The sequence below is a fragment of the Schistocerca piceifrons genome, chromosome 5 (assembly GCF_021461385.2).
Source record: "Schistocerca piceifrons isolate TAMUIC-IGC-003096 chromosome 5, iqSchPice1.1, whole genome shotgun sequence".
In the NCBI taxonomy this organism is placed as follows: domain Eukaryota; kingdom Metazoa; phylum Arthropoda; class Insecta; order Orthoptera; family Acrididae; genus Schistocerca; species Schistocerca piceifrons.
The window spans coordinates 279,530,946-279,553,434 of NC_060142.1; the positions used below are offsets into that span (position 1 = coordinate 279,530,946).

Below are 22,489 nucleotides of genomic sequence, written 5' to 3' on the forward strand. Positions count from 1 at the left end.
CGGAGCTGCAGGGGTAGGGGGTGTGCAGCCCCTCCCCGCGGTGTTTAACTCCATTACGTTTAAAACGCCTGTTTAACACACTGCGCCGGGCTGCGCGCTTTATTGCGCACGAGCATCAGCGCCCTAATCCACGGTCACATATTTACTTATTAACCAGCTCTCTTCCTTGGCGAAATTTGCATCTCCAGTGTCTGGCCTGCAAAGTTGCGGCGCACAGGAGCTAGCCGTCAACCGAGCGAAGTGGTCTGGTGGCGAAGCCACTGAGCTTGCATTCAAGAGCGCCGCGGTTAAAGTCACTTCCTGACCATCTAGACATAAACTGAGGTGACGGAAGTCGTGAGATACCTCCTAACACCGCGCCTTTTTCTCTCCCGTTGTACCCTATCATCTTATTTCATAACAGATGCATCATGCGCCAGTGGAAGACTGAATGGTTGCAGGGGACAGACAACAAACTGCGGTTGCTCAAATCGGCCACAAAGGCTTGGCGGACTTCCTGTCACGCTCAGCGCTGGAAGGAGGTTTCGCTTACTAGACTGCGCATCGGGCATAGCCTTTTCACTCATGGCTTCCGCCTCCGGCGGGAAGATCTACCACACTGTGAAATTTGTGGCGTGCTGCTTTCAGTTCGGAATACTGTGGCTATGTCTGTCCTGCATACTGATACTAGGGCAGCCCTCAGTCTCGCTGGTGAAGTGCCCACGATCTTCGAAGATACCAATGTGTTACTAGGTGGTGAAATTTTGTGAACTGTTAGGCCTCATCCCTGAATTGGTGGGGAAGGGCGGCGGACTGTAACACATTATAAACTGCTCCTCATGTGGGGTTAGCCTTGCATGCTGACTTTTAGTGAGGGCGCTGATGACCATGATGTCGAGCGCCCTCTCAACTCAATTCATCATCATCACCAACCGTTTTCTTGACATAGTATGGCAATTTGACGTGGCATGGACTCAACAAGGTGTTGGAAGTCCTGTGCAGAAATATTGACCTATGCCTCTACAGCCGTCCATAATTGCGAAGTTGTTACCCGTGAAGGATTTTGTGCCCGAACTGAGCTCCTCGATTACGTCCCGAAAATGTCCAGTAGGACGTATGTCGGTCGATCTGGCTGGCCAAATCATTCGTACGAATTCTCCATAATCTTTTTAAAACCAATTGCCGCCTGGTGGCATGGCACATTGTCATCCATAAAATCCCCCTGTGGGTCCGGGGTTAGAATAGACCCGAAGTATCCCTGCTTGTCGTAAGAGGCGACTAAAAGGAGTCTCACACTTTTCAGCCCTATAAGTTCAGAATAAATGATAATTACTTGAAACCCACAGGTGCCGAGAGGTGTTCATATACCTCGATGGGGACAGCTGAAAATGTGTTCCCCGACCGGGACTCGAACCCGGGACCTCCTGCTTACATAGCAAACGCTCTATCCATCTGAGCCACCGAGGAATAGCGCGACTGCAGGAACTTACCCTTGCACGCTTCCCATGAGACTCACATTCCCAACTGTCCACAATCTGCTTTCGTTATGTACCTAATAGATATTTGCCCATCCACTCATTACTCGCGCACACTAAGGTGACAATTCCAATAAGATTTCGGGCAACCAGTGCACATTCGCACAGACGAAGGTCAATGGCTGTGTAGCCTTTAACTATATATATGAAGATAGTAACTGTTCTCGAAAGAACAGATACCATTGATCACCGTGCAGCTTCTCTAAAATAAATGGTAATTATTTGAAACCCTCAGCTGCCGACAGGTGGTGTTGATATACCTCGAGGTGGGGCGCTCCGCGGAACTCACGGACTTGGAACGTCGTCAGGTGATCGGGTGTCACTTGTGTCATACGTCTGTACGCGAGATTTCCACACTCCTAAACATCCCTAGATCCACTGTTTCCGATGTGATGAGGAAGTGGAAACGTGAAGGGACACTTACAGCAAAAAGGCGTGCAGGCCAACCTCTTCTGTTGACTGACGGAGACCGCCGACAACTGAAGAGGGTCGAATGTGTAATAGACAGACATCTGTCCAGACCATCACACAGGAATTCCAAACTGCATCAGGATCCACTGCAAGTACTACGACAGTTAGGCGGGAGGTGAGAAAACTGGATTTCGGCTGCTCATAAGCCACACATCACGCCGTTAAATGCCAAACGACGCCTCGCTTGGTGTAAGGAGCGTAAACATTGGACGACTGGACAGTAGGAAAACGTTGTGTGGAGTGGCGAATCGCGGCACACAATGTGGCGATCCGGTGGCAGGGTGTGGGTATAGCGCATGCTCCGTCAACGTCATCTGCCAGCGTGTGTAGTGCCAACAGTAAAATTGGGAGGCAGTGATGTTATGGCGTGGTTGTGTTTTTCATGGAGGGGCTTGCACCCATTGTTTTGCGTGGCATCACCACAGCACAGTCCTACATTGATGTTGTAAGCACCTTCTTGCTTCCCACTGTTGAAGAGCAATTCGGGGATGGCGACTGCATCTTTCAACACGATCGAGCACCTGTTGATAATTCACGGCCTGTGGCAGAGTGGTTACACGACAGTAACATCCCTGTAATGGACTGCCCTGCATAGTCCTGAACCTATAGAACACCTTCGGGATGTTTTGGAACGCCGACTTCGTGCCAGGCCTCACCGACCGACATCGATACCTCTCCTCAGTGGAGCACTCCGTGAAGAATGGGCTGCCATTCCCGAAGAAACCTTCCAGCTCCTGATTGAACGTATTCCTGCGAGATGGTGGGCCAACACCTTATTGAATTCCATCATTACCGATGGAGGGCGCCACGAACTTGTAAGTCATTTTCAGCGAGGTGTCCGGATACTTTTGATCATATAGTGTACCTACGCTATGTAGCTACAAACATGTAGATTTAGATATGTGACTGCGTTGGAAATTCATTGTATGGATGGGCACGTTAAGCTCGGCGGCCCCTTGGTGTAGTATTTGAGAGGAGTCGAATATTCGCTTAAGCTATCTTCACTTCTCCCCTTTTTTTGATTCTCACAATACTACATTGCACAAGAATTCTCTCGTTCACCTGAAAATAGACTTTTAGAAGACATTGGCTGAGAAGTCCTCTGTATGTCCTTAAACAAATATTATTGTTAATCATCAAACGTGTGAGTTACAAAATAAGCTGCTAGCAACATTACAGGCAAATGCCAATAAAAATATATCTGTGATGTTGTTGAATACACATTTTTCGGCTTTATCCGATAATTAATCCACTGGTATTTATTATTTCCACCGTGCTGAATGTTGCAGAAACGTACATTGAGATCAGTCTTTACAGCAGGCTATGTGATGAAATCGTTCACAAATTGTCAAGAGTGTTGAATAGTATATTCGTCAAGGACCTGTGCAGATAAAGAGCCCTGCCGATTTGCTTCTGTGCCCTTCCCTTATCCGAGCTTCTGCTCCGTCTCGAATGATCTCGTTATCGACGGGAAGCTAAACTCTAATCTTCCTTTATGTATGCAACACCTCTCGTAATTGGTCTCGTACTACTTCACGGAATCTCAGACGACATACATCCGAAACGTATCTCAACTACTCATAAAATTTGTAACATTATTTGACGTACAAGATAGTCACTGCTCTCAGATACTTCAGAAATTTAATTTGATAAAACTACAAATGCATGACTGACTTACGGAAATTCCGATGTCAGTCTTTGCCAGCTGAAACACACAATAGACACGAACTTATTGCACTGCATAACTCGTCTTCGTAAAATTTTGACTTAGACGAGTTTCGAACCTTCATTTTCTGGTGCATTACCTTGCCCAATTGAAATAATCTCAAGGAGCTGGCAGCCATTTCGTGGTCAGTGCGTCACAGGATTTATGCGGTAATAACCCTGTCATTGAGCGTCCCTAACTCATAAAACTAGGAATTCTTTTGTCCTCCACCAAGATATAAATCGTATTGTGGTACGGCAAAATAGCTATTGACCACTATCATCCCACTTCTGATTAGATACAATCTGTTCTAATAATTTTTCTGTCCCAATTCCCATACTGAGCGCCTCTTGTACACTTCCCATACCGTAATTTCTGTAAAATACTTCTAACAATAAGCACTAGGTGACAGAATACTTGCGAATGCGTGTCGCACATGCCACAGAGATAAAATCCGAAGAACTCTGTAATCAAACTGTACCCGTTGTAGTGGAAGACATGCAGCACCACGAATGGCGGTGGCTTACGACACTTCCACAGCTGTACCTGTGGCAGTGTTTTGTCGCATGCTGTCGGTCTCGCTCCTGTGACTCGCGTAGGACGCAGCCCAAGAATAATCCTGTGCTTACCGCGCAAGATCGGATCCAGCATCCGGTTGTGTGTGTGTGTGTGGGGGGGGGGGGTTCATATTTTAGAGTCAGTTTAAAACGAAGTTTTATCGACGACATATGGGGGGGAGGGGGGGGCAGGTGGGGGGGGGGGGCGATGGGCGGAAATGATTGACACCTGTAGCTCTCCAGCTTCTATTGCTGTTCAGTAAATAGAGCACCTTCACCGTTGATTCTGCATGGACACAGAGGTACTGTAACTCCCGTCACCTCCCTCTTTGACAAATCTAGCTATAAGGTGCCACAAACGAGTAGGTTTTGAATATGAACAACAATAAAGTACGTGAGATGTTTGAAGTATTGATAATAATAATATTAGTTATTATTTATCTACATGACATTTGTGTACATCGCTTTAGCGTAACTTTCAACAAATTGCAGTTGAGAAGAATACAGCATGTGAAAGGCACTCATCCTAAAAATTTGAGAAATATGTATACTGCATGTGGTTTAAGAACTGTAAGAGCAACAAACTCGCACAACTTCGACAAAGTGATAGTATGCAAGAACATCATATGAATTATTTCTCAAGTCAACATCAGTTTTTCATGACACATACTAATCATTCTGGGATGAATGAGGTATAGTCAGAAAGGCTTTTTAACCGGCTTCTGACACTGCATACCGATTTTTGTCTAAAACTTACTATTTGTGGAAAACTGAAACATAAGAGACTTTTTACTATGATAGGCAAAAGGGCTTCACGGCTGCCCAGCTTCATACGCATACTTTACGAAGCTAACTTGGTAGCCACGAATAAGTGTGTCCCTTTTGATATTGCCGGTCGATGTGGTCGAGCGGTTCCTAGGCGCTTTAGTCTGGAACCGCGCTGCTGCTACGGTCGTAGGTTCGTGTCCTGCCTCGGGCATGGACGTGTGTGATGTTCTCAGGTTAGTTAAGTTTAAGTAGTTCTAACTCTAGGGGACTGATGACCTCAGATGTTAAGTCCCATAGTGCTCAGAGCCATATGAACCATTTTTGAACCTTTTGATGTTAACTTATTACAAAGACCGTTTATCTGTTTTAAAGTACTTATCAACTGGATTATTTGTATACATCGTCGTAGATAATAATATTGACTACTGCGATAGTCCATTACCTCTGCCCGTCGTACAAGGTAACTTTTCCAAACTAATGTACTTTCCGAAACGACAAACACATTCCTTATTGTCTCCTTGAATTGTGATTTACCTATTGCTACTACGGCCTAACGCGCTTACTGCAATTAAAACTGTTTGTCGATTTAAAGTTAAATAGCCCTACTAGCAGTCCCTGATTTGTGCCCGTCGTACAAACCGGGACAAACATTCCGAATGGAAAACACACATACAAGAGGAAAGATATATGCAACAATGTATCATAAATTCATGATCATTATTTGTCGTTGCTCGATTCATTTTTAAATAGGAGTCGCTTAGATGCAAAACTGTCCATGTCCACTTTTTAAAAAAATTGAGTTGGCAACTCTGGATTGTAGAGCATGACATTTTACACATGCTTGAAATGCTATTTATGCTCAAAGCTCTCCATGTCCTATGGAAAACAGCTCACGAAAAGTGTGGTTAGATTTAAAACTGTCCATGTTCATCAGTAAGTTGGGTGCAAAACTTGCCTTGTCCCTTTTGACAAATCGTATTGAAGGCTGGGGTCATGTGACTGTAATGCAAGATGGCTACCATAAGCATGTAAACATTGTATTTGTGTGGTATCTTACAGCTGTTTATTCTGAAAGTGATACACATTCTCAGAATGCTATAAAAGTCCAAGGGGAGCGTAATTATAATTCTGAAATCAACATACCGGTGTCCGTATGCAAAGGTAGGAAACACTTAGGACACATGAACTCGAGCTGCATTACGAACACGGTTGTTCCTATTAATGAAAAGAAACTGGAGGATGTTTCAAAACTCCTCGAGAAACACTATGGTGAGTCCTGGAGGGAACGTGAATCCCTGTCGTGGTACATGACATTACTAGGTTCCAGCGGGTCAGGGGCATCAGTTGAATCAGAATGCCTAGCAGGAGAAGAAGAAGACATTGTTCCAGATATGATGTATTAAGTGGATTGCAGTTTGTCAGTTGTTACACCACGTACCTTCAGAAATATTAAAAAAAATTAAAACTGAATACACAGTTTTATGTTCACCCCATATCCTCTCCTCACGTACAACAAGTCATGTGCAAAACTGTCCAAGTCCATTTTTATTTTGCTTATATCTTACATGCATTGAGTTCCCGTTTTTTTTTCAATAGCCCAAATGGTTTTGTACTAATCCATACTTATATATACAACATACAGTGTAGGGGAGTGTGTATTTACCCAGTGAAAATAGTTTTTCCACTTTTTCTCAAAACCGGTTATGGAGGACATGGACAGTTTTGCATCTATGCAACTCAATGTTTTCTCTTCATTTCCACAACTACCATTATACCAACGACTACATTTATTCTTAAGCCGCGCGGTTTAGGGCGCCGTGTCACGGATTGCGCGGCCCCTCCCGCCGGAGGTTCGAGTGCTCCCTCAGGCGTTTATATATATATATATGGGGGGGGGGGTTATTAGCATAAGTTAGTTTAAGTAATGTGTAAGTCTAGGGACCGATGACCTCAGCAGTTTGGTCCCTTGGAAATTCATACACATTTGAACATTATTCCAAATACTGTCATTATTTGAACTTTAAAAAGTGCGAAAGTTTCTCATGGATTCCCTGGTATAAAATCGACATACGTACTCAGTATTAACCGCATTTCATTTAGCACAATGTTCGTGAACACAGATCTGCACACGATGGCTACGGGAGCGTGTAAATGTGGATAATGCTGTTTCTCACCGTCGTTTCCGCCTGCGATCGAGTAAGGTCTGTCTTTCTGTTATTCTTTGCTTTTCTTGTACTTACGGTCTTGCGGATGAATGATCTGCATCGGTGAACGTACACACTTAGCTTTTCGGATTATTTTCTGCCATGGCTGATCTTCAGAATTCCTAGCCATTGTCGAGATTCGAAGTTTACTAAAGTTGGAATAACTTAGAAATTAATATAAGTGAAAACGAAAATACTTTTAATTAACTGTTCTTTTTCTTGAGGGTGTGGGTGGGATCTCAAGACGCCCATGACCCTCTGTCTCCCGTCACCCTCATAGGATCCGCGACTACAGCTATGAGCGAAAATTTGACAATACGGTCAAAATACTGAGGTCTTCATGGAAACACTGGCAAAGGTGGGGGTTCAGTCGCAGCGAGTGAAAATGTGTGCCGGACCAGGACTCGAACCCGGGATCTACGGCTTATTGGGCAGTTGCGTTAACCACAGCTGCATCCCAACAGTGTCCGTCGCAATTGCCCGGACTGTCTCGGCACGCCTCTCGGCCGACCCCCACCATCACCGAGCGCGGCCACCCGCAGTCCTCGTCCATGTCTCCATGCTCCCTACTGTGAGATTCCTGTAGAGGTCGAACGTAAACTGCATCTGCATTGAAGGTGGTGGATTCATAGCCCATCCAGGGGAATCAGTGTGTGAATGTGTGGTGTCTGTTCTTTCGGGCCAGCTATGAATCCACCATCTTTATTGCGAATACACAAAAAATGGTTCAAATGACTCTGAGCACTATGGGACTTAACGTCTGTGGTCATCAGTTCCCTAGAACTTAAAACTTCTTAAACCTAACTAATCTAAGGACATCACACACATCCATGGCCGAGGCAGGATTCGAACCTGCGAATACACAATCACGTCCGTCGTCCTATGGGAAACACAAATTAGCGAGCAAGGGGGACTGCGAATAGGTGGCGCTGGGTGGGAGTGTGGGTTGCCCAAGGGGCGTACCAAGAGAGTTCGGACTTAACGCACGTGCCAAGCAGAAGATCTCTGGTTCGAATCCCGTTCCGGAACACATTTTCACTCTTCGCCGCTGATTCTGCATAAAGTCCCGATGCGACTGGCATAAAAAATTCCTTCCCTTCCCTTTCCTTTCCTTTCCTTTCTTCCCCCTTCCACCTTCTATTTACGTAATACGTATCACAGCTGTGGATTCCGGGTGGTGTATGCTCTTTCGGACAACTCCGAAAGAACAGACATTATGCGTTCGTATAAAAGGTGAAGTACTACTCCATATCCCCGTCAGAGCATAGTAAGAAGGAAAGGCAGTTGGAGATTACTGTACAGTGAAGAACGTGTGGAACAAGACGTTTACCGTGAACAAACGGAAACCACGTAGGCCCATTGGCGCTAGCGACGTTCTCCAGGTCTGTGCTACCCCACGACCAGAGCGGTGTCCTATTTTTATCCCGGGCGACACGCGCGGCTCCCCGCCACGCGGTTAACTTCCCGAGCGTTTGCTTTCCGACGGCCAAAAGAAACACGCCGCCTGTTCATGCCGCGCGGAATGTCTTCCGTTATTCCCCTCCGCCCTCCGCCCACCGGCTGGCGGGAGGCGGCCGAAGGCGCGGCCGCGGGGACGATTTGAAAGAATCCTGGCCCCCCACACACAGATGAGTCTCATTTCAACAGAGTATTCAGATCTGGTGACTGTGACGACCGCGGGAGATGCGACAATTCATCCTCGTGCTCACCAAACACGTCCTGGACGATGCGAACTGTGTGACAGGGGCGCTGTCCTCTTCGAAAACAGCATCACCATTTGAGGAACAAACATTGTACGTGGGATGCACCTCCTCAGCGAAAATAGTCATATAGACCTTGACAGTAATACGACCTTGTAGAATAACTGTGGGGCCCACGGAATACCACAATACGGCTGCTCAAATCATCACCGATCCGCCTTCCAAGTTTCAGTTTTGAGACGTAAAAGCGGCCAGAAGCTGGAAACGGCGCGAAACAAGCCATCCGTGTAAACAACATTCTTCATTGCTCCATAGTCCTGGTTTTTTATGGATTCGGTATCATGTTTTCCTGTTACGGGCATTGGCATCACTGATGGGTGGCCGGCCGGTGTGGCCGAGCGGTTCTAGGAGCTTCAGTCCGGAACAGCGCTGCTGCTATGGTCGCAGGTTCGAATCCTGCCTCGGGCATGGATGTGTGTGATGTCCTTAGGTTAGCTAGGTCTAAATAGTTCTAAGTTCTAGGGAACTGATGACCTCAGATGTGAAGTCCCATAGTGCTCCGAGCCATTTGAACCATTTGATGGGTGGCTTTGGAATTCCATTCTGCCTTGCAATTCCCTGTTTATGGGGCACACTTCGTGTTGCTTTGATGCTGACAAGATTCGCTACTGTGGCATATATTTCTGCAGAGATTTTTGCAGGTGTTGTCATCTTACCTCTCGTCTTAATCCTCTTCAATGACCGCTTCTCACGATAGCTCAACGCATACTTCCGTCCGCGTAGTGACGTATCAATTAATTTTTTCCTCGGTATAAATCTTCGATACGTTGCCACTTGAAGCACTAAACACTTTGGCTACCTTGGTTATGGAAACCACCAAACGAACATCATCAATTCGCCCGCGTTAAAATTCACTTAACTCCGACTTAATGGAATCACAACCACACCGAACACTGTTCTGACCACGACTGGCGCTTGCCACGTACTGATGACATTGCACAGTTATCATTCATGGTCAGACACAAGTAAAAGAGCAAAACCTGCAGACTTCGCCAGAATCTGCATTTATGTTCAACCATGTATTTCTTGCGGTGTTGCAATATTTTTCTCCACCTCCTCGATAGATCTTCTTTAATGTTTTAGTTTGCATCTTTTCTACTGATCTCCATCTACTTGCATACTCTGCAACCCTTTGTGACTTGCGTGGCAGAGAGAGATGGTATCACATGTTAAAGGTTTTTCTCGTTCGAATCGCGTAAGTAGTGAGGGAAGAATTATTGTATAAAAGCCTCAGTACTCGATGTAAGTAATCCAGTTTTGTCTTAAAGCTCGCTAAGGGAGCGATGCGCATGTGATGCAATATATTCCTAGGTTTGTCATTTATTGCTGGCTCTTGAAACTTTGTAATTCGGTCTTCACAGGATAAGGCGTGTAGCTTCGAGCGTCCGCCAATTCAGGTTCTACAACATACGTATCGTGCTCTCCCGCGAATCAAACAAAGCTGTGACCATTCGCGCTGCCCTGATTTGCATTCGTTCAGTATCACCTCTTTGTTCTATTTCGTGCCGCGCGGCCTCTAGCGCCATGTCCCGAAATGCGCGGCCCCTGCCGCCGTAGGTTCGAGTCCTCCCTCGGGCATGGGTGTGTGTGTTGTGCTTAGCGTAAGTTAATTTAAGTAGTGTGTAAGTCTAGGGACCAATGACCTCACCAGTTTGGCCCCTTAAGAATTCACACACATTTGAACATTTTTTTCCTATTTCGCACAGGACCTACAGACTTCAACAATCATTGCAGATGGGACGCACAAGTGATTTTCACTGAGGTGGCAGAAGTCGTAGGATACTTCACAATATCGTGTCGGACCACCTCTTGCCTGGCGTAGTGCAACAGCAATCCATAATAGCGAAAGGTTTGTGGTGCACGAACTGAGTTCTCGAATATGTCCCATAAATGTTTGTCGGGACCCTTGTCTGGCGATCTGGGTGGCCAGATCATTCGCTCAAGTTGTCCTAAATGTTCTTCAAACCAGTCACGAACAATTTTGGCCCAGAGACATGGCGAATTGTTATCCATTAAAATTCCATCGTTGTTTGGGAACCTGAAGATCATGAATAATGATGTCCAGTCAATGATAAGTTCAGTTGGACCATAGTACCCAGTCCATTCCATGTCAATACAACCCACACCATTTTGTAGCCACCACCAGCATGCACAGTACCTTGTTAACAACTTAAGTCCACAGGTTCGTGGTGCCTGCACCGCACTCGAACCCTACTATCAGCTATTGTCAACTGAAATTGACTCATCTGACCAGGCCACGGTCTTCTAGTCGTCTAGAGTCCAACCGATATGGTCACGAATCCTGGAGACGCACTGCAAGCGATGTCGTGCTGTTAGCAAAGACACTGGCGTCGGTCGTCTGCTGTTATAGCCCATTAACGGCAAATTTCGAGCACTGTTCTAATGGATACGTCCGCCGTACGTCCCACGTTGTTTTCAGCGGTTATTTCACGCAGTGTTGCTCGCTTTTAGCGATGACAAATGTACGCAAGCGCCGCTGCTCTCGGTCGTTAAATGAGAGCCATCGGCCACTGCATTTTCCGTAATGATAGGAAATGCCTAAAATCTGGTATTCTCAGCACACTTTTGACATTGTGGATCTCGGACTGTTGAATTCACTAACGATTTCCGAAGTGGAATTGCCCATGCGATTAGCTCCCTTTATCATTCCACGTTCGAAGTCTGTTAATTCCCGTCGTGCGGCCATAATCTCGACGAGAACGTTTTCACACGAGTGCAAATGACTGCTCTGCTAATGCATTTTCCTTTTGTACCTACTCTATGCAATACTTCCGCCATCTCTGTGTGTGCATATCGCTGTCCCATGACTTAGATCACTGTATAAGCTTTCTGTTTTGTAGACTGACTGCACTGTCGCAGTGTTCCACCAATGGCATGGGTTATAGGACAACTGTTGTTATACGAGGGAATAACGTACATGGCCCTAGAGGCAGGAGTTGTGAGGGAAGAAACAGTAGGGAGGGAGTAGAGATTGGAATATATCGCCGTGGTGGCCGTGCGGTTCTAGGCGCTCCAGTCCGGAGCCGCGCTGCTGCTACGGTCGCAGGTTCGAATCCTGCCTCGGGCATGGGTGTGTGTGACGTCCTTAGGTTGGTTAGGTTTAAGTAGTTCTAAGTGCTAGGGGACTGATGACCACAGCAGTTGAGTACCATAGTGCTCAGAGCCATTTGAACCATTTGGAATATATCCAACGAATAATTGAGAGTGTAAGCGCTACCATGAAATACAGAGAGGAAGTCGTGCAGGGTGCATCAAAACAGTTACAGACTGATAACCCAAACAGAAAACCTTGTAGCATCGTATTCTAGTAGAATTCTTAATTTGGGGGGGGGGGGGGGGGGGGAGGGAGAGAGAGAGAGAGAGAGAGAGAGAAAGTGTTTGTTGTACAGAAGGGTGCACAAGTATAATATGTGGTGTCCAGTCCATAACCTCATCTTCAAATGGCTCTAAGCTCTACGGGACTTAACATCTGAGTCATCAGTCCCCTAGACTTAGAACTACTTAAACCGAACTAATCTAAGGACATCACACACATCCATGCCCGAGGCAGGATTCGAACCTGCGACCGTAGCAGCCGTGTGGTTCCAGACTGGTAGCGCCTAGAACCGTTCGGCCACAACGGCCGGCTAACCTCATGTGGACAGCTCTCTAAACATTCGGACGTAGTGACAACGACCCAACAGTACATTTACTACCGCATGAAAATTGTCGTCAGCAATCACGACACAGAAATGAGTGAAGTTTTTTTGGACATATCTTACCACTTACACGGTGATGTGAATAAGCATTCAAGTGGTCAAATTAATGTTAATTAAAACCGAAACTTATATCTTCACAACAACATGTATTCCACAGAAGACTTTGTAAATGGTCGTATTCTCTCTCTCTCTCTCTCTCTCTCTCTCTCTCTCTCTCTCTCCACACACACACACACACACACACACACACACACAGAGAGAGAGAGAGAGAGAGAGAGAGAGAGAGAGAGAGAGAGAGAGAGAGAGAGTACGTAAATAGCTAAATAGTAAGCATGCTGCTTTATTTGCCACCGAGAAAGTTATGTAATTGTAAACTAACTGGCTCGTTCCACATCGTAACGAGACAGCGTAATTATGATATATGAATCTGCGAGTAATTAACTGACTAATTTATCTACATAACAGGCAGTTCCTACAACTGAAAATGCAATCATTGAGCGCACTGGACTGTTACCGGTTTTAACCTTTCAGAACCGTCGATAGAGAAAAACTGCCCACTCTCGTCGAAGACGATGTCAGGCTGAAGACGAGACGTGGAAGAAACAAAATGACCGATAAGTATGCTGTATAAACACACTCATAATACCAACATCACGCACATAAGATAAAACTAAACATTCAGTTAATGTAAATGTTGGTCGAGATGGAAGTGGCATAGATGAGTCGAAATATTTTCACTTCTGTGTAACGAGCAGACCTTCCCTTAGACGCTTCTGTAACTGGGAAAAGAAGGCAGATGTAAAGCTAATTTTAGGGTTACCCCAAAGAAGTATTGTAGGGCTGTTATTGCTCAGAATGAGTGGAAATGGCAAACTTTCTAAGTGAAAATTTCATATTTGTCAGGAGAATATAAATATCTCTCCTTGTAAATAATTTAACTGTGTCCAAAATACTGATAAGATATTGTGACTCGCATTCTGTAATGATATTTTCCAGATTGTACTCTTTTACTGTGACGTTGAGGAAGAATTGACAAAGTTTATTAATTGGTCTTATAGTTTTTGAGACTGATAAATATTTCTGGTCTTTCAGATGAAGTACAACATGTCATACATCGGCCATGGTCTTTCTGCTTTTGAATACACTAACGTTTTCCCCATTCTCCTGTTCCGGATTAAGAATTTTTATGGGATACCGGAATCATTCTGCGTTTGGAGATCTTAAACATCTGCCTTGACAGTCATATTTCAGCAGCATCTTAAATATCAAAAAAAGCGTGTGTATTACTGAAGTTAGCATGCACCGGGTTCATAGCTTTCGCTGACTCTACAGTTCTCCGTTACGAATAGGAAGCGTGTCTCTTTTTGTTTCTGTGTAATTCCAGAATCTTCTTTCCATTACAAAGATGCTTTATTGGTGCTCTAGCTACGCGCCGGGGTGTTACACGCTGTTAGTCACTTATTTATGAATGGAAATATTAATGCCGAAACCCACTATCCACGCTTATGCGCCATCACAAAAGTTCTCTCTCGGGAGAGTGCCAGCCGGTAAGGTCGCTTCCTAAGCTCGGAATCAGCCACAGATGCCTGTTGACAGTCTCAGTAGTCTATACCAGCCACAGCGTCCCGTTAACAGCGCCCTCAGCTGAACTGCATGTTCATTTTCACACCTATCACATGCGTGGCTGTTCACGATCTCCTGTGAATGAAGAGTATTGAGAACAATTTTTCCGATCAGAAAAACAAGAACTGCGAAAGTCACGAAACTGGTGGAAAAAACTCTTGTCATCAGCTTGTAGTAGCCCATGTAGCATGGTATGCCACTAACCCTTCATCAGTATGTATCTCCTTTGCTCCTACGCCAGTATGGAGAACTCTCCTATGTTTGTCCTGAAGTACTAAGTGAGAATGATGATTAATGTTGTAGGGCGTACGGGAGTAGCCTAACTGCTCTCGAAAAGCAGTAGCTCAAAGTTCGGATCCCAGTCTGACGCAAATTTTTGTTACCTACGAAGTGTTTTAGATGGTTCATTGTTTGAGAAAATACCAACACCAAGAAATAATGAACCGAGTGTATCGAAACTGGACGGGCATGTAGAATGGGACACCAGTAATAAGTGACGAGACATTACTGACGTGGCATAAACTTAAGCCCAGCAACGACTGGAAAGCTAGGCCTCATTATTTGGAGAGCCACGTTCACATGAGAAAATTTGTCACTCCACAAAACCGAAACATTTCTTGGTGTAATATGAGTAATTTATGCGATAATTTCCTGTCGGATTCGGATGCGGCGTTCACAGCGTTTGTTATTGCAGGATCTGCGAAAGCATCGCGTTGTATGTGAATAATGCGCACCGACTGATATTTCGGCAGGAATTAAAGTAATATTTAATGCAGTTCCGGATGAGATGTGGTGAAATAATAATACGGTGTGTGCGTGTGCGGGGAGAGAGAGAGAGAGAGAGAGAGAGAGAGAGAGAGAGAGACGCGACGCAGACCGGGAACAGTCTGTCGCTGATTCATTTGGTGCTTTTTTTTCCAAGCTCTCTTCATTTCCAGAAACTTCCTCCCCCCTCCTCCAATCCCCTTCCTCTTTTTTTAGATTACAGTTTAAGTGCTTTTAGGTCTGCTCTGACGAGTACTTACCAAAATGGACACTGCTCCACTGGATGTATAGGGCAGCACATATATTTTTGTCGAATTTTCTTTTTCACAAATTGACTGTACATTAGAATAATGTGATCACAATTCACTTTCAAGCCCTACTTTCAGACCCGCCCTGTTAATCCTTTCGTGGTTAAAACTCATTTTGCACATATTTGAAAAATAAAAGGCCGGAAACGTTCTCGTCAATATTACACTCACACCCATGGACATTTTTAAGCGGACTTATTTTGAAGACTGTTGAGGTAGGCCTATGTGGCCCATGTCAATGTTTTCATTGGAGCCTAAGATTTTCAAATCTGAAAATGCCTTTGACGTATCACAAACCAGTGTTGAATTTTTTTTCCTGTTGTGGAAAGTTTGCCAGGGCGTGAACGTCCAATTTTATTACATATTACGTACCAACTACGAGGGTGAGTCAAATGAAAACCTTAAATTTGTAATAACAAATCGAAATTTCGCGTCGTTATCCTGTAAGTTGGTAAGCGTGCTACAAACAGCGTGCAGAATGGCCTGTAGGTGGCAGCATAGTGCAGATGCACACATACCGTCGCAGTATCAGTATAAAGATGGCCACCCCACTTGCGACTTGCACCAGGGAAGAACAGCGTTCTGTTATTCGGTTTTTGCGTAGTGAAGGTGTGAAACCTACTGAAATTCATCGACGAATGATGAAGATTCGGTATGGTGATGCATGTTTGTCGCAGCAACAAGTCTATGAATGGAGTAGGAAGTTCGCAAATGGTGTGACTTCAGTGGAAGATGCTCCTCGTCCAGGTCAGGCACAACGGGTTGTGACTCCACAGAACATTGCAGCAGTTGAAGCCATAGTGAAGGAAATCCGCCCAGTGACACTGAATGACATTTCAGCATGTTTACAGATTAGTCATGGGTCAGCACACCACATTGTGCATGATGTGCTCCAGTTTCACAAAGTGTCTGCAAGATGGGTGCCACGGCAGCTGACTCCTGAAATGAGAGAACGACGTGTTGACGCTTGTGAAGAACTTCTTCGGCGCTTTGAACGAGAAGGTGATGGCTTCCTTGCAAGAATCGTTACTGGGGGCGAAACCTGGGTTCACTTCCACCAACCGGAAACGAAGAGAGCGGCCAAAATCAAAGAAGTTTCGAACAGAACCATCAGCAGGGAAGGTTGTGCTGACACTTTTTTGTGACGAAAAAGACGTCATTTTGGAGCATTACATGCCTAGAGGGACCACTGTCACCAGTGCATCATACACAGATCTCCTAAAAAAATCATCTGCGGCCTGCAATCAAATCAAAGGGACGGGGATTGCTGTCAGCAGGTGTACTTTCGCAACATGACAATGCAAGGCCCCACACTGCCCGTACAACAGTTGCAACAATCACAGACCTGCATTTTGAGTGTCTTCCTCATCCACCATACTCACCAGACCTTGCCCGAAGTGATTTCCATATGTTTGGACCACTCAGAGACGCAATGGGAAGAAAGAAATTCCGTTCTGATGAAGAGGTACGCCACGCGGACTACCAAAAGAATTTTTTTTTTAAAGGAATTTATGCACTTTGTAAGCGCTGGAGGACTTGCATTGAGCGTGAGGGGGATTATGTTGAAAAGTGATACAGCTTTGTACTACTTCTGCACAACAAATAATATTTAAAAAAAATATTTAAGATTTTCATTTGACTCACCCTCGTAGCTGAGTGCAGTGATGTCTTAAAACAGTGCCTGTGACGTATAAGGAAACATCGTTGGTCACTTCAGGCATTCTTGGAGTAGAGAAGATGGCCATTTTGATTTTCGCGAAACAAAGACGCTGTGCTAGCTACAAACACTCTCCGCCCCCACTTGATCGCTCACAGCCTTCTACTGGGTGACTCCGTAATGTCATTAATTTTCAGGGATGATAGGAAAGGGCAAATATATCAATTTGAGGTGAGGGGCTCTGGTCCGGAAAACTACAGAGTCGAAAGTTGTAAGCGAAAATCGTGATAGTGGAATACATGTATATGTCCACTGTCAGAAGTATCGGTACGATTTTCGCTTACAACTGTCGAATCAGTCGTTACCAGACCAGGGCCCTTCACGTCAAATTGGTACAATGGCCCTTCTCCATCATCCCTGAAAGCTTGTGATCTCCTCACAGAATCACCCTGTATGTTCCCAGCACACGGTCCGTATTATTTTTCTCCAAATTCCGGTAGTTCCGTGCTGGATGATAGCACTAGATAGAAATGGGATAGACACACTCCAACGATCAAAACGGCGTATAATTGACTGTGGTCTGTGTCGCATCAACCGTGGCACACAAACACTACAATGTCGTCAACAAAATAAAATTCGTTCACAGAATTCCTTTAACACACAATCCTTTTTATTTTTCCCAGTTTAGGAATGAGTACTTGTTCAGGAACTGACGAAAAGAACACCGGCCACGAACGTATCTTACACCATTCCAGTTCTGTCTAAATAAAACTAGGAATTTCTGTGAAGCGCCTGAATGCGTTAATTTTTCTTTTTATCAGGTGTGTGTGGTGTAGGGAAAATGTTCATTTTCGTCATCCAATACACACGTCGCAGTTTGTGCCGCTACAGGGAATAAAGAAGGAACTGTTCCATTGTTAGCAAAATATACTTTATTCAAAATTATCATAAAAACGGTGTAACAGGAATTGTTATACAATTTTAATTTCAAGAAATTAAAGCCCCGATTGGTGGAAGTAATGTAACATCTTACACTGCCATGATTTTATTTCCTCTACTAATCACTTGTGTAAGAACTACACCTGCAGCAGTTTATTTGTTGATAGGAATTGAAAGTTACTCAAAAAATTAATGATTTGAGGCATTTTTGGTATGGTTTAACGGCTTAAAATTCGCGTATTTGCGCTTTGGACGCCGCTGATGCCGCACTAGCCAGGAAGGGCTTTACAAACCGCTGTTACAAACGGCCGGATGTATTTTTCCTTAATGAAAAATTTCAGGGTAGGTTTCGGCGTGACGGATTGGTCCAGTCCATTGTGTAAGTCACACGATCATTCGATTGTGCAATGGATTTTTTCATTGATCGTAAGATTGTTAAATCAGTATTTGTGACACTCCTTTACATTACAGCCTAAAACACCTTTCTCCTGGATTAATTTTTCATCAGCTGGTTACTTAGATCCAAATATCTCGAAACAAATTTTGAGCACATTTCACTTCTAAGATCTTGCGTGGGTCCCATGGCAGACGATATTATTTGGAAAAAAAAAATTATATGCAAATGTTCAAATATTTGTGAATTTCTAAGGGACCAAATGGTTCAAATGGCTCTGAGCACTATGCGACTTAACTTCTGAGGTCATCAGTCGCCTAGAACTTAGAACTAATTAAACCTAACTAACCTAAGGACATTCAATGCCCGAGGCAGGATTCGAACCTGCAACCGTAGCGGTCGCTCGGTTCCAGAGTGTCGCGCCCAGAACCGCACGGCTAAGGGACCAAACTGATGAGGTCATCGGTCCCTACACTTACACACTAGTTAAACTAACTTACGCTAAGAACAACACCAACACCCATGCCCGAGGGAAGACTCGATCCTCCAGCGGGAGGGACCGCAGTGACATGGCGCCTCTAACCGCGAGGCCGCTCAGCGCGGCAATTATATGCGGCGTTCCTAGCAAACTGAAACACAATAGTTGATTTAATGCTTGCTGCTTTATTTCATCATGGTCATAAAATTTGGTTTTGAATTCCTTTGCACCACTTGTATTGATTACTACCAGTAGGTTGTATAGTAATTTCACAAATATCTGTTCTGATTTTAGATATGGATTTTATTCATATGAATTAGATTATACCGTATGTTTCATTGTTACGATCACACATCAGCGCATGTTAAAACAATTTGAAATAATGGCAATGAATATCCTTTTATAGTTATTATACACTCCTGGAAATGGAAAAAAGAACACATTGACACCGGTGTGTCAGACCCACCATACTTGCTCCGGACACTGCGAGAGGGCTGTACAAGCAATGATCACACGCACGGCACAGCGGACACACCAGGAACCGCGGTGTTGGCCGTCGAATGGCGCTAGCTGCGCAGCATTTGTGCACCGCCGCCGTCAGTGTCAGCCAGTTTGCCGTGGCATACGGAGCTCCATCGCAGTCTTTAACACTGGTAGCATGCCGCGACAGCGTGGACGTGAACCGTATGTGCAGTTGACGGACTTTGAGCGAGGGCGTATAGTGGGCATGCGGGAGGCCGGGTGGACGTACCGCCGAATTGCTCAACACGTGGGGCGTGAGGTCTCCACAGTACATCGATGTTGTCGCCAGTGGTCGGCGGAAGGTGCACGTGCCCGTCGACCTGGGACCGGACCGCAGCGACGCACGGATGCACGCCAAGACCGTAGGATCCAACGCAGTGCCGTAGGGGACCGCACCGCCACTTCCCAGCAAATTAGGGACACTGTTGCTCCTGGGGTATCGGCGAGGACCATTCGCAACCGTCTCCACGAAGCTGGGCTACGGTCCTGCACACCGATAGGCCGTCTTCCGCTCACGCCCCAACATCGTGCAGCCCGCCTCCAGTGGTGTCGCGACAGGCGTGAATGGAGGGACGAATGGAGACGTGTCGTCTTCAGCGATGAGAGTCGCTTCTGCCTTGGTGCCAATGATGGTCGTATGCGTGTTTGGCGCCGTGCAGGTGAGCGCCACAATCAGGACTGCATACGACCGAGGCACACAGGGCCAACACCCGGCATCATGGTGTGGGGAGCGATCTCCTACACTGGCCGTACACCACTGGTGATCGTCGAGGGGACACTGAATAGTGCACGGTACATCCAAACCGTCATCGAACCCATCGTTCTACCATTCCTAGACCGGCAAGGGAACTTGCTGTTCCAACAGGACAATGCACGTCCGCATGTATCCCGTGCCACCCAACGTGCTCTAGAAGGTGTAAGTCAACTACCCTGGCCAGCAAGATCTCCGGATCTGTCCCCCATTGAGCATGTTTGGGACTGGATGAAGCGTCGTCTCACGCGGTCTGCACGTCCAGCACGAACGCTGGTCCAACTGAGGCGCGAGGTGGAAATGGCATGGCAAGCCGTTCCACAGGACTACATCCAGCATCTCTACGATCGTCTCCATGGGAGAATAGCAGCCTGCATTGCTGCGAAAGGTGGATATACACTGTACTAGTGCCGACATTGTGCATGCTCTGTTGCCTGTGTCTATGTGCCTGTGGTCCTGTCAGTGTGATACATGTGATGTATCTGACCCCAGGAATGTGTCAATAAAGTTTCCCCTTCCTGGGACAATGAATTCACGGTGTTCTTATTTCAATTTCCAGGAGTGTAAATTAATAAATTAAATAACATTGCCAGCGCAGTCATCGGCGATAAATCGTGTACTTGCAAGTACGGGACACACTCCTTGTTCAATGAACCTACATGTAGAGTGACACTGACGTTGAAGCTTACATCAGAACAACACACTATCGGAGTATGCTATGGCCTTCGGCGTGCTGTACTTACTTGTCTATTGCAAGATTCGTGTCTTGTCAGTCTCTCATTTTAACGCAGTCTGAATCCGTCAAGTATAGACTGTACGTTACTCGGTGCGTTCAAGACGGAGTGTTACAAATAAGGTGGTATTAAAATTGTTCTATTTCTCGTATGCTGGATTGACCTCTTCATTTGGTTCCTTTTTTTGTCAACATTGTTATCTGAAGTTCCACATTGCGTTGTTGAGATAGCACTTAAATTCAAATTGTTAACAATCACGAAACCGTGAAGTGAATTTATTTGAAGCTGGGAAAACATTTGAAGGTATAAATTTGATGGGGTTCTGCCAGGTAAAGGTATTTCCATACATTTTGCTTCTAGGAGTGGCGCAGAGCACGTTCGCCACTCACTAATGTTATACGCAATGGTCTACTGTTACTTTTATCCCAGAATTCCACGATGTGAACTTAATTTTCTGGGAATATGAAGCGGGCAATACTCTAAATAAAATTAACTCTCCGTCAAAATTTACATTTCCCTTCACCGAAAGAATGCCACTTTACATCTGAATCTTTTCTTGAGATTGCTAGTGTGCGGTGGTTCCAGCAAGTGCAGGTTTTACGATTTCATATGAAGAGTGTTTTATTGCACGGCACGTTACTGTTCCAGGAATTGCAAGTCCACCGCTGCCAGTCTCTCAGGACACCTCATATTGTATGTCCTCAAAAGTTTCATACGGCACGATAGGACCAGCAAGGGCCTTCTTCATCAGCATATGTAACCCACGCCTTGTGAATTTATTTGACTCGTAAAATGCGGAATGCTCGGCGTAAGTGAATAGTGGATTCACACTCTATAACGTCTAGTACAAAGGGACGACCGTGCTTGGTAGGGATACATAACAGAGGGATTGTGTGGCTGCAAGGACAGCGGAGTTTTGGAACTGCTTGAGTATCAACGTGGCTATTCTTTTGCTTTATTGATAATCACATCCTCTATTCTAAACCAAAGGAACGAGGGGAGGTGGGGGTGGAGGGTCGTAGCAGCCCAATCACCGCTCATCAGCGATAAATTATTTTAACTATAACTGTAAAAAGCCGAACTTTCAACAATTTTCACGCTTTCCGTATCTGCTTACCTCCGCCCATATGGATCCTGTGCCATCTCAGCAGTTTTCCACTCTTCCTCACCCACTTCGAACACCTCCGCATATCCTCTACTATCCACAAACCACATGGTTTCCCCTCTGATTACCAATATCGATATGCTGCTGCGCCAATACCAACACATCCCACCGACGCTAACTTTATCCACACACACTCCATATCCTATACCAACGTAACTCCAACTGACTCCCTCGCCCAGACAATTAAATCCGCCCCGATATTTATGCGTCTTACCTCTTACACTCTGTTAAGAAAGATCGTGGTCGGATCATCAGTAGAGAAGTGTTTGACGTATATTAACAAAACAAGAATGCAATTACAATTAATAATACGTCCAGTCACCAGCAGCTTTGATAATTGCTTGGCATGCTCCAAGTAGGCTGAAACCAAGTTTTCCGCCTATTCACGTGGAAGAGACCTCCGAATCCGTAGAAATTGGATTGGCAGTTGTATCAAAGTGAAGATCTTTCTTCCT

General features: G+C 45.3%; 1 protein-coding gene and 1 non-coding gene across 3 annotated transcripts in view; one reads left to right on the forward strand and one right to left on the reverse strand.

Annotated features, from left to right (window-relative positions):
* The window catches only part of LOC124797855 (semaphorin-1A), a 909,059-nt gene that overhangs the window by 397,303 nt on the left and 489,267 nt on the right, over positions 1-22,489 (forward strand). The window lies entirely within an intron of this gene.
* On the reverse strand, positions 1,373-1,446 carry Trnat-ugu. Its single transcript has one exon. It is a non-coding gene; the product is annotated as a tRNA-Thr (tRNA).